We start from the raw sequence: 14,253 nt of genomic DNA, 5'->3' as shown, positions 1-14,253 counted from the left end.
TCCTCCTAGAGCCATCGAGGCACTCTTGCACTCACACAAGCACACATCTCACCTTCAGTCACACCTAACACAGCTCACGCTGCACTCACTTGAGCTCAGCTCATAAGCTGCACGTGCACCCCTGTACTCGTAGAATAACCCTTCGCTTACATGAAAACAGCTCTCTCCTAGAACTCACACAGGTACGTCGCTTTACCTTGCACTCCCAGGGCCACCCCCAGGGCCAGACCCTTCATTCAGAACTCACTCAGACACACCCCTGCGCTCGCACGGGCACGCCATGTACCCTGCACTCACAGGGGTGACCTCTCATCAGGCACTCGCCCAAGCACAGCTCTCACTGTGAATGAGGGGATTCAGCACCCCATTGCTGAATCTGTCTAGAATCCTCCATCACCCTGTGGAACGCGCACCTGCTGCCAGGGCTGATTTTGGGATAACAAAGCCCGTAGGAAATGGGAGCATCACAGAGGGTATCAATAAACATCTGTTATCAGCGCCAAGATGAACCGGCGCTTTACAAATACACGGTATGTTATATCACGAGCTTCATTTACATAGCAGCAGTGAGTACAAAACAGTTTACCTATGAAGAATAATATATAGGAAAGTCAGTTGTATGCAATCATTTATAAACATAATTGTAAATAAATAATATATGTTATTATTAATCACATAGAAGAAACATCAGCCAAGGCTACAGGCTATGGTACTGACCAGAGAGGGCCGGCTCACCAGGTGCAGAGAGACCATGCACATGTAAATGTGTTACAAGTGAACAGCAGTGCTTCAAGTTCTTTCATAAAAGTAGCATTTGAAGGGCTCATCCTGCTGGTGGGGGCGGAGGGGGTTCAGACTGCCTTCTTTCAGCTCCTTCTACTGGTCGTACTGTTTTTTTAGGCTGAAATTACCAATTCCTGTGTAAGGATTTTTCTAAAACCTCATGCACTACCTTGTGCTTGTTTACTTACAAGCAAGCTTGAATAGATTTCTTGCCTCAATGGGGAGGCTGTTTAGAGCTTAGGCTGAGGTAATGGGATCTAAGCTCCTGCAGCAGAACATGGCCAGGTCGCAGCAATGATGGCTGCTCTTAGAGGATCAAGGTGCATTTTGGGAAAGCCAGTCAAGAGGGAGCTCTTTCCCTGGAGGAGTCTATTTTAGAATTTAGCAATGGGCAGTTGTGTGGTTGTGTAAGCATCAGATGGCAGGCAAGTTTCTAGTGAGTCGTTTGGCCTTGGTCTCTGCCTGGTGGCGGTCTCGAGCAGTGTTTTTGTTGGCCCAAGGGGGTCGTCCTGACATTGGCACCTCTCGAGCGTCGGGGAGGGTGCAGTCCTCTGCAGGGTGTAGATGCTGAAAAGAGAAGTTAGTTGAAGGAAACAGCTGTATGGCACCTTTGCTACTCAGTATGGTCAAGTTCAAGATGGCCGCCACGCCCATCTTGACATAGATGGGAGGAAGATCCTCTCTCAGTTGAATGTGGCTGAGAATGTACCGTTGTGGTGAAGAGGAGACACCACTGTTTGAGGTGAAGAGGATTGCGCCGAGACTGGATAATGCAGATATCTTCCCTCTGGCTACATCTCGGGGCGAACAGTCAGGTAATCACACTGCACATCAGTGGCCTTGTGTTAGTGTAGGTCGATTATCACCTTGAACTTTCAGAATGTGATGTATTGTCTGTGGGCCTCCTTGACTGGAGCTGCTGGCTGTGTGTAAATCTAACAAAGGATGCAGTTCCAGAGTTACATCTGAGCTGAAAGAAGGGCGAGGATCCCGACTCCTGTGGATAGTTACTGTCAATCTGACAAACACACATCTGGTGCACGTCTGTGCAGTGATGATCGTGGAGGCTTCAGAGGTAATAATAAAGAGCACGCTTTATTTAGGAACAGCCTGCCAGAGAGTGATTCCCCTTGCTAATCAAAGACCAACTGTCAAGCCTGGAATCCTGCTCAGACAAAGCACAGAGAAGTAAAGAACACTTCACATTGACGTTTCTACGCAATGACTTAAAGATATAATCCATTACAACACATCCCTTCCTTTTCTACTCAAAACTAAAAATGATAAGCAAGAAAATGAAGAGGAAAAACAAACAATATTGCATTAACACATATACTTTGTCTGTAAAAAATCAAACTCAAAACAATATAAACATGCATTATACCACATTACTCAATGCCCCTGTTTGTAATCTTACAAATACCGTGGTGGCCTGCAGCTTCTCTGAACCAAACCTCCACTAACACCAGTTTGAACATGACTCGCTCTGTCCTCACTTCTATTTCCACCTCCCATCTCACGTTTACTGGAGTTTTTAACCAAGTCTGCATCCTCCATCCACATCAAACTACTAATCCTTTCCTGGTCACTATGTTCCACACCGCAGTCTACACAACCTTTCTGATACAAAGCCATTTTACGAAGGTTCAATTTGTCTCCATCCTCAATCACAACATTCCAATCAAACATCTATTTCACTTTAAATGGACCCCCAAAATGTAGACAGGCCGCCACTCACCTTTCCATGCCCCACCTTTGCTCAAGCGCCCATCTCAATGACTTCTTTGGTCTCCTCTCCAACTTTTATGCTACCATCATAATTTAATAACCATGCCAGAGTCAATTTGGTGCCTGGTCTTCTTCCTCTCATACTTTTAAATGGTGACACCTTAGTCACTGAACAAAACAGGGATAGGAAGGTCCAAGGGAATATTTACCGACCAAACACAACTATATTCCCCATGAATACAATATATAACTACAAAAAATAGCGGTGGGTCAAAAAGAAACAAAGAATGCCTAACTAAACAGCTGACAACATGTGCTCTTCTCTAGGATCTAGTGATATCACTTCACTAAGATCTATAGGGTACTTCATTCATGACTGAAGAAAATACCCATCAGTAATCGACCTGTGGCGCCCTTTTCATCATGTGGGTTCCTTCAAACCACGAAGGAAAGTTGTTTTGCTCCAGTATCAAATCTGTTTAGACTGGAGAGGAACCAGTGATTGTTTTTTAGGGGAACAGGAAGCTACTGAAAAGCAGTGCATATAGACTATGTGATAAGTGCAAAAGTGAGTAATTGTGCTAATTAAAATTAGATAGACAGGAGGAAAAATATTTTATTTAAGACCTCGCTGCTTCTAAATCAATAAAAAGTAGTGTGAATATAGTAGTTTTAACTAATAGCTACTAATATTTTTGGTCGACATGTTTCTGCAGATTTAAAGGACCCCAGAGGTGTCCACTGCATTCCTCAGGACCTGCAACGCTACTGCTTAAAATCAAAGTGAATTTAAAAAATGAAAAATGGAAGTATTTCACCTGGGTATTTGAAGAATCATTCTCCCAGCTGGATTGTCCACATTCCAAAACGAACAGGGCACATGTGTACAGTTACAAAGAAAGACAAACATTCAGTTAGCATAGATCAGATGTCCAATATCTCACATTATTTGATACATCATGTCTACAATGGGAGAAACGATATTTCGGTCGTTTTTCCTGATACTGTTAATGTTAATTCCACAGTTATACCTCTTTGTGGTATCTACTCTCTCACTCACCAATTAATGCAGGAGAGAAAAGCCCCACCTCACCTGGCTACAGCGCAGGTAGTTGAAGCACCGCTCTGGGGGGAGAAAAAGATGAACAAAGACATGTCAGCTGCTGCTGACTTCACAACACAAATTGCTGCTGGCTCGGTCTATGCCGCTGTTTACAATCGAGGACTGTATAGCAAGTCCAAGGTATTATAAGTCATGACAACATTTCTAATCATTAACAATTTTATCTAGTACAGGCGTTAGAGAGTCTAAATCCTCACACAAGCGCACAACCGAATTTCACTCTTATCGTTAGCGCATTGTTTGTTGAGAAATTGTGAATCTAATAAGAGCATTTAAGGACTGGCGGGTTCCCAAATAACCGCTGTTGTTAGACGCGGGGAATTTTTGAACCCATATTATATCTTGTCACAGGCTCACATGGGTTGGATGTTATAAGTGCTTACCGATCAAATTTTAAGCATGCTTCTCCACTATTTGAACTCAAAAGCGCAAATGCTAGCAGGTATGCATATCAGTAGTACAGAGGGGTTTCTTCTCCTACCTGTCCTTTCGGTACTTCGGGCGTCCCTCTGGGCCGTTTGGGGAGGTACCGGGCGGACGACGAGCTGTAGTATTTACTTCCTCAGTGTCTCGTGGCGTCATGACGTGACACGCGTCTTTCCGTGTCACGTGACCGGAAGGTTCATGGGAATTGTAGTTTAGAAGGCAAAATTCTCATTATGTGTGTTTCTCATTTATTATACAATGCGGAAAGGTTTCTTTTGGACACAAACTTTGTAGTTAGTTCCAAAAACGGGACTATGAGTAATTGTTTCAGCAGGCTGTTGGGAAACACTTATTTACCCCAACTGTTTATAAAAAGGTGAGATTAATTCAATAGAGTTCTAACATTCATTCAGATAGGAGGCATATTTGTGACCATTCTGAATGTATTATGTCACTTATAAGAGGATAAACATTATCATTGTCTAATCAGAACTACATCCAGAGGAAAAATGGAAAAAGGATGCCATCAAAGAGACATCCACGGGATATCATCATTCAACCCGTCTTTATCAGAATTGAGTGTGTACACCCACTTCTGCTCCTTCTTGAACAAGAACCTATTAACATCAGTTACATGGCTTGGTATCAGAGGTTGTTCAATTATTGTCCAATGAAAATCGTTTGGGCCATGGCCGACCTCGAGAAAGTGGTTGGTCATTTTGGTTGATTGTTTTCGACATCTAATCGTGCTCTTATGCTCAGAGATGCGAATCTTAACTTTTCTCGTGGTCATCCCCACATATTTCTGGTCGCATGGGCAAGTTATTAAATAAATAACATTCTGGCTGTTACAATTCGTGAAACGCCTTTGTTCCCAAGGGCGCCTGCTACCTATGTCGATCGTCGTGGTCTTGGTTGTTTGGGGACATGCCGCACAGTTTCCACAGGGAAGGTGACCGTCTCATCGCTGCTGTGAGCGGTCGCTCCCCAGACTCCCTGCCTGAGCTGGTATCGTTGTGCTGAGCCTGTGAACTGCCTTTCATATATCTAGCGCGATTTCTGCATTGTTACTGCTATCACGCTTTCGGTGTGCTGAGCCTGTGAACTGCCTTTCATATATCTAGCGCGATTTCTGCATTGTTACTGCTATCACGCTTTCGGTGTGCTGAGCCTGTGAACTGCCTTTCATATATCTAGCGCGATTTCTGCATTGTTACTGCTATCACGCTTTCGGTGTGCTGAGCCTTTGAATTGCCATTAAAATATCTAGCGCGATATTTGCATTGCGACTGTTGCTCCGCTAACTATTGCAGTCTGCCTCATTCTATGAGCATACATTTTACTGTAGCGCTTTGACTTTCACTGCGCCTTCGTTGCTTTCATCTCTGCGCTCTGCTGAAACAGCGTTACCATCCGCTGCCATTTTGTTGTTGTTGTTTTCCCTGCAAGCCCGTCCTCTAGAGACCGCCCCGCCTCCCAGCTGAGCCTCCCTCCCACTGACTACATACACCGCTCCCGTACCTGGAAGCTCTGTGACCGTCTCATCGCTGCTGTGAGCGGTCGCTCCCCAGACTCCCTGCCTGAGCTGGTATCATTGTGCTGAGCCTGTGAACTGCCTTTCATATATCTAGCGCAATGTCTGCATTGTTACTGCTATCACGCTTTCGGTGTGCTGAGCCTGTGAACTGCCTTTCATATATCTAGCGCGATTTCTGCATTGTTACTGCTATCACGCTTTCGGTGTGCTGAGCCTGTGAACTGCCTTTCATATATCTAGCGCGATTTCTGCATTGTTACTGCTATCACTCTTTCGGTGTGCTGAGCCTGTGAACTGCCTTTCATATATCTAGCGCGATTTCTGCATTGTTACTGTTATCACGCTTTCGGTGTGCTGAGCCTTTGAATTGCAATTAAAATATCTAGCGCGATATTTGCATTGCGACTGTTGCTCCGCCAACTATTGCAGTCTGCCTCATTCTATGAGCATACATTTTACTGTAGCGCTTTGACTTTCACTGCGCCTTCGTTGCTTTCATCTCTGCACTCTGCTGAAACAGCGTTACCATCCGCTGCCATTTTGTTGTTGTTGTTTTCCCTGCAAGCCCGTCCTCTAGAGACCGCCCCGCCTCCCAGCTGAGCCTCCCTCGCCCCTCCCCCTCCATCCATTTAGGACAGTTACTTTTGCGCGCAGCGTTCACGCGCAGCGGACGCGGCCCATGCGCGCCGAAGGTGCGCCAAAGGTAAGCCCGTCTACGCCCGTCCGTGCCTGGACCGCGCCCAGCGCCAGACCCCCTGGCCCCCGTCCCACCCACCCCACCCGCATTACATACGACGCCTCCACCCTCTTAGCCCTAAACCCCGGTCGACTCCCCAACTGCGCCCAAGCCGCTCCTGGACACACCCATGGACCCTTCACATGCAACTCCTGCAAGTATGACGGCACCAAGACCAACTCCTCATCCACTAACACCAAACAGAGATCTGACACCAACCACCTAAAATGCATCCTGCTCAACACCCGCTCGGTCCACAGACACGCCAACGACCTTTGGAATCTACTAGACACCATCTCTCCGGACGTCGCCTTCCTAACAGAAACATGGATGAACGCCTCCTCAGCCCCAGACATCACCATTGCCATCCCGGAAGGCTACAAGATCATCCGAAAAGACCGCACCTACCAAACAGGAGGAGGCATCGCCATCATCCATAAGAATTCCATCCGCATCTCAACCAGCTCAGACGTCAACCTCGCCAGCGCGGAACACCTTCACTTCCAGATCCACACCGACCCCAAGACCACACTCAGAGGCACCCTCCTCTACAGGCCACCAGGACCCCGTGCACAATTCAGTGAAGACATCACTGACTTTATCACCCCACAAGCCCTCCCCTCCGAGGACTACATTCTATTGGGAGACCTCAATTTCCACCTGAAAAAGAGCAACGACAGAAACGCCACCACCCTTCTGGATAATCTCGCCAACCTCGGACTCAAACAACTTGTTAATACCCCCACTCACTACGCAGGTCACACACTCGACCCTATCTTCACCTCCAGCAAACATATCTCCTTCAGTCACACCACAGCTCTCCATTGGACGGACCACAGCTGCGTTCACTTTGTCTACAAAAAGACCACAATCCACAACCATCCTTAACCTACTCTGAGAAGAAACTGGAACAAAATCACCATCGACCAGATCTCCTCATCGCTTCTTCAAAACCCCCCTGCCCACTCTTCGAACCCCAACCAAGCTGCCATTAACCTCACTCAACGGCTAACCAACAGCGCCGACAACCTAGCACCTCTGAAAAAACGTCAAATCAAACTAGGCAGCAAAAACGCCCCCTGGTTCAACGATGACCTTAAGAAATCCAAGAAACTCTGTCGCTCCCTTGAGAAGGCCTGGAAAAAAGACCCAAACACCAGCACCAGGGACGCCTTCAAAAACGCCACCCGCATACACCACCAACTGATCCGGACTGCCAAGAAAGCCTCATTCAAAGACCGACTAGACAACAACGCCCACAACAGCAAGGAATTATTCAACATCGTCAAAGAGTTTACCAACCCTACTGCCAACTCCAACGACATCACTCCCTCTCAAACCCTTTGCGATTCCCTAGCTTCGTTCTTCCACGACAAAATCGCAGACATCCACAACAGCTTCGACAACCAACCCGGAGACCAACCCACCCAACCTTCTGCCATACCTTCACCCCCCTTGAACATCCTTAATGACTGGAACCCAATCTCCACGGAGGACACCATCCGCCTGATGAACTCCATCCACTCAGGATCTCCTACAGACCCATGCCCTCACCACATCTTCAACAAAGCAGACTCCATCATAGCACCACACCTCCGAGACGTCATCAACTGCTCCTTCAACTCCGCCACCTTCCCGGAAAGCTGGAAACACGCCGAACTCAGCGCCCTTCTGAAAAAACCCACAGCTGACCCCACTGAACTCAAAAATTACCGCCCCATCTCGCTCCTTCCATTCCCGGCCAAAGTCATCGAGAAAGCTGTCAACAACCAACTCGCCGCCTTCCTCGAAACCAACAAATCCCTCGACTCCTCACAGTCCGGCTTCCGAGCCAAGCACAGCACTGAGACCGCACTCATCGCAGCAACAGACGACATTCGAACTCTACTGGACAATGGAGACACAGTCGCCCTCATCCTCCTCGACCTCTCCGCAGCCTTCGACAAAGTCTGTCATAGCACCCTGCTACAACGCCTCAGAAACATCGGAATCCAAGGAAAAGCACTGGAATGGATCACCTCGTTCCTTGCCGGAAGAACTCAGAGAGTCCGCCTCCCACCATTCAAGTCAGAGGCCACTGAAGTCATTTGCGGCGTGCCACAAGGATCCTCACTCAGCCCCACCCTCTTCAACGTATACATGAGCCCCCTCGCGGCCATCGCACGCCAACACAACATCATCTCCTACGCTGATGACACTCAACTGATCCTCTCACTCACCAAAGACCCTAACACCGCCAAAACCAACCTACATGAAGGAATGAAAGAAGTAGCCGAGTGGATGAAGCACAGCCGTCTGAAACTGAATTCAGACAAAACAGAAGTCCTTATCTTAGGTACCTCCCCCTCCGCCTGGGACAACTCTTGGTGGCCAGAAGCCCTTGGAAAAGCACCCATCCCGACGAACCACGCACGGAACCTGGGCGTCATCCTGGACTCCTCACTCTCGATGACCAGACAAGTCAACGCCGTTTCATCATCTTGCTTCAACATTCTTCGCATGCTCAAAAAAACATTTCGCTGGATCCCCACCGAAACTAGGAAAACGGTCACCCACGCACTGGTTACAAGCCGCCTGGACTACGGAAACACCCTGTACGCCGGTACCACCGCAAAACTTCAGAAAAAACTCCAACGCATCCAGAACGCATCAGCCAGACTCATACTAGACATCCCGCATAAAGACCACATTTCGGGTCACCTGAAAAACCTCCACTGGCTCCCCGTCAATAAGAGGATAACATTCCGCCTCCTAACCCACGCACACAAAGCACTTTACGAACTTGGACCCGAATGCCTCAACACACGACTTTCCTTCTACACCCCCTCCCGCCAGCTACGCTCTTCCAACCAAGCCCTTGCTGCTGTACCTCGCATCAACAAAACCACCATGGGAGGAAGATCCTTCTCCTACCTGGCGGCTAAAACCTGGAACTCACTTCCCAGTCACCTTCGCCTCACTCAGAACCACCTAGCATTCAGAAAGCAACTTAAAACCTGGATATTCGACATGTAATTCCCCACCCTTCTTCAAGCGCCTTGAGACCCTCAGGGTATGTAGCGCGCTATATAAATTAATTGACTTGACTTGACTTGACCTGTGACGGCGGGCATATCCCAAAGCGTACCCACTGCCCTCGGGATCACTGACCGTGGTCTGGTGTGGACCAGTTGATCTTTAAGGTTTTGACTCCTTTTGAATGCAAACAATGGAGGGGGCAGGGTGTCATTGCCAGTATTTAAGATTCCCCAGTGTTTTCTAATGATCTTTTGTATACTGTTGGATTGAGTTCCAAAGGTGTTTACACATGTAATGCGGGTTTCTTTAATTTTGGACACCGACGGTTCCAACAAGCTCTCTCGATTATTATTGAGAGCCCTCTTCTTTGACCTGCGTATCAGATGTTTCGGATGTTTTTCTCAACCAGGTTGCTCTCAAGTGTCTTCGAATGTTCATGAAAGCTCTCCTTTGTCGAACAGTTTCTCAGAATCCTTAGAAACTGTCCGTAGGGAAGATTGTCTCTTAGAGCTTTAGGATGACAGCTCTCATAACTTAACAGAGAGTTCCTCGCCATTGGTTTTCGATAGAGTTCTGACTGCAGACCAGTGGGAGTCATTGTTATCTTCAGGTCCAGAAACGCAAGACTTTGTTTGCTGTGTTCTACAGTAAATCGCAGGAAATAATTTCTACTGTGTAACCAAATGTGGAAATTTGATAGTTCATCCACTGTTCCCCGCCATATGACAAAAACTTCATCAATATAACGTTTCCATAGACGTATGGAGTTGAAAAAAGGGTTGGTATTGTTGAGAATGAATTCCTGTTCGAACCTGTGAACGTAAAGGTTCGCCAGGCTCGGGGCAAAAACACTGCCCACCTTAGTCACTCCATTCTCATTAGTGCGATATGTCCACACCATATCATTGACCATTTCCTCCACATCACATCCTCTTGTATGGCCATCAAAATTGCTCCCTTGACCAGAAAGGTAGCCCTCTCCACTCCACCATTGGCTTGAGAGATGTACAGTGTCGGGCAGTGGTATTTAACACCACAACGTTCCAAAAATGTTTTTATGTCTTAAGAGGGAAGTTGGGTACCATTATCTGTAATGAACAACTGTGGGAAATCCTCCTCCTTGAACACCCTTTCTAAAGGAGAAATGGTACTCTTTGTGGACAACTTCTTTATAAATTTGACCACCAAACACTTGGAATGTACATCCACCCAAACCAAAGTATTTCATACTTCGCTCCTAACTCCATCTAAAGGCCAATGAAATCTAAACACACTCTACTCCAAGGTCTACCCGGATCCTAAAAGTGACCCTGAACTGTTTGCAAAACAGTTTTGAGTCTTTTTTCACTTTCCTTACACACATTACAGTTTTTAACCCACAATATGATTTGGTTATCGATCCCTGGCCACCAAACTTTTCCTTTACTCTCCTCTTGATTAACTTTTGTCCCTGATGACCCTCATGTGCTATTCCAAAGATCTTCCTCCTCAGACTTTCAGGTGTAACAAATTTATCACCCCTCATTACAAACATCTGCCCACACAATGTGAACTCGTCAAGCAGATTAACATAAGACCTCACGGTAGGAGAGACAGCACTTTCCTTATGCCCTCCTTAGATGAACATATGTTTAACATCCCTCATTACACCATCAGCCTCCATGCCCTCACCCCATTCTCTTGAAGTGAAAGCACCACAACCACTCTCCTCAATATTTGACATCCATGCCACAGCTCCCTCTTTTTCTTTTGTCAACACTGCCTCCTTGTCAACTTCACTCCACTCTAATGACAGACAGTCTCCTTGAGCATTCCACCAACCAGGAATATATTCAATTTCATACAGATACTCTTGTAACCTAGACTCAAGCCTCACCAGTCTTGCTGAGCCTTTTGCCTGCACCTCCTGGTGTTAACACCTTGATTAACAGTTTGTGATTATAAGGAGTCGAAACGCCAAACACACAAGTAGGTTCTGCGGTACAAGACACTCCTGGCTGCAACTCCTCTATGATGGAATAATTGTGTTCACTATTAGTCAGAGAGTGTGATGCAAAAGCCACAGTCCTCTCCACTCCCTCATGTAACTAGGACAATACAGCCCCGCGCCCCAAGCACTCTCATCCACAGTCAGGATAGTCTGCAAGCAGGTGTCAAATGGTAATAAAATACCAGCTTAACAAACTTCTTTCCTAATGTAATCAAAATATTCCTGCCTGTCCTTTTCCCACTTAAATGCACACCATTTTCTCAATAAGCACTTTAAACCTTCAGTCTTCCTAGCGCAAAGATCTCCATGAATTTTGAGTAGTACTCAATGAGCCCCATTTAAGATCATAACTGGTCTTTATCTTGAGGTATGAGAGATGATTTAATTGCTCTAAGCAAGTCCTTCCTAGGTTTGACCCCCTTGCCTGCAATAGTGTGACCCAAGTACTCAATTTCCTCTACCAGAAATTTGCATTTGTCATTACGATGGGTGAGTCCAGCCTCTCAAAACCTATTTAAAACCAGTTTTAAAGCACAATTATGCCCTATACCAGTCCTTTAAACATCTCAGCCACCATACGTTGAAAGCCGCTTGCAGCTGATGACAAGCCAAAGGGCATTCTATTAAAGTGAAATGTACCCTACATAATGACAAATGCTGTACATTTGGGCAATCGGATCCGGTGATATGCACTCTAAAGATTAAGTTTAGAGACAAACTTTCCTCCATTAAGCAATAGAATCAGTTCATTGATGCTAGGCAATGGAAAAGTATCTGTGACTATGTTTTGGTTTACACTCCTCAAATGCACACAAAATCTCAACAGACTGTCAGTTTTTCTAGTTGTTACAACCAGTGAGATCCAGCTTAAAGCTTCCATGGCTTCAATGATACTCGGGAAAACACAATTTTATAAAGGAGGGTCTAGGGGATCATTTTTATCGACCATGTACTCTCCACATCCCCAGTCAAATACAGAACAAACACAACAGGAGATTACAGGTCAATTTATCAAACTAAATACAAACATACAAGAGGACAAAAACAGCAAACACACATAATTTAAGTGGCACCATGGCTAAGAATTAAGTCCCATCAGCCCACCACCTATGGCGGAACATCGTCATCTGGGGGATAATGGAATCAAATCTGTATAGCCAGACATATTTTTTGTCCCTTTAGTCATTTTTAGTTATCACATTCACCTTGCACTGCACATCATCAGCATCATTGGTTTTTGAGAGCCCCTTTGGCCGGGCCAACTATTGGATCAAAATCTAGTGTTATATAGCTATTCCATCTGGGGTCTAGCTACACAGATTTGATTCCATTATGTCCCAGATGACGATGTTCCGCCAAAGGTGGTGGGCTGATGGGACTTATTTCTTAGCCATGGTGCCACTCAAATTATGAGTGTTTGCTGTTTTTGTCCTCTTGTATGTTTGTATTTAGTTTGATAAATTGACCTGTAATCTCCTGTTGTGTTTGTTCAATGATACTCTCCATTTTCTTGTCGTCCAACATTTTCTTAACTTTACTTCTAATGACAGCTGGTACCCTTCTTAACTTGTCTTTTACTGGGACTGCTCCCTGTTTAACAATAATTTTGTGGAGATATCCTTTCAGTTTACCCAACTTTTCACTAAAAACATCTTCCCTACCACCTAACACATCACATCTTCAGTGTCAATATCATTCACCACCATAACTTGATTGGGAGCATGCGGATTGATTATAATATGCTAATAATATTGATACATCCAACTAAGTATCGGTGATTCGGCCTTCAGTGACAAAAACTTTTCCTTCAATTTCTCTCATCAAAAACCTTTTTGGGGCTTGGAAATATCCTAAGATATCAATTCTCTCCCCTTGATATCTTCTCGTAGTAATGTCTGTGACTGTCAACACCAACTGTGGCCAATCCTCCTCTAACATACTTTTCGGGGTGACGGTATACAAGGACCCCAAATCTACCTTCAGTTCCATGTTTCATTCCTTGAATACAAAACATGGTTTAGGCCTGATTCTCCTCCCTTTGTTATCTCCCTCCTGACTCAGACTCAATACTCAGTCTTCATGGCTTTCATCTCTCAGTTCTTCTGTAACCGCTACACGTGACTTATTAGTTTCTTCACACATACATGCTAATTGACCTTTGTGACCACATTTTCTGCATTCCTTATTAACAGCTCCAACATGTTTTTGAGTCTCCAGAAGGGAAGGTACTTCCATATTTATAACAAACTTTAGAGGATTTAAGGTTTATGGTGTCCCAATTCTGGAACTTGTTGACTGTTTTACTGTTCGAGTTCACAACACTAGTGTTCTCTTGGAAAGCTTCCCTTTTGTTCACCACAGATATATTATCTCCCCACTTTTCTTATGCATTTCCCTCATGCATAATTCAGATTCCTCTGCAACTTTTGATATAGTTAGAGCATCGTTTAAGCAAGGATTTTTCGCTGTCCACAACTGTTCTTGAGTTTTCTTGCTCCTACACTGGACAATTAACGGCTCACAAATTAGTTCTATAGTCATTTGGCCAAAACGACACCTGACAGAAAGTTCACGCAAACTTGACACAAAGTCATCCATCGGTTCTCCTGACTTTTGTGGATGAGTATAAAATGTGTCCCTCGACATGACTATATTCTCCTCTTTGGCAAATCTGGGCTCCAATCGCAATTTTGCTTCTTTATAAAAATCTGAAATTGGTTTGTTATCAATGTCAAGAGCTTCAAAAAGATACTTTAAGATGTAATGACCTTCTTTCCCAAAATACTCAACAATAGAGCTTTCAGGTCTAAAATATTGACCATCCAAAGCAATAATTGTAATTGCATTTATATAGCATTACTACCCCTGAAGAGGCGTCAAAGCGTTTTTTTCGGTGAGTAGCACCCTACTCT

Source organism: Lissotriton helveticus, chromosome 2_1 (assembly GCF_964261635.1).
Source record: "Lissotriton helveticus chromosome 2_1, aLisHel1.1, whole genome shotgun sequence".
Taxonomy (NCBI): domain Eukaryota; kingdom Metazoa; phylum Chordata; class Amphibia; order Caudata; family Salamandridae; genus Lissotriton; species Lissotriton helveticus.
Note: the sequence above shows the minus strand (reverse complement) of the source record.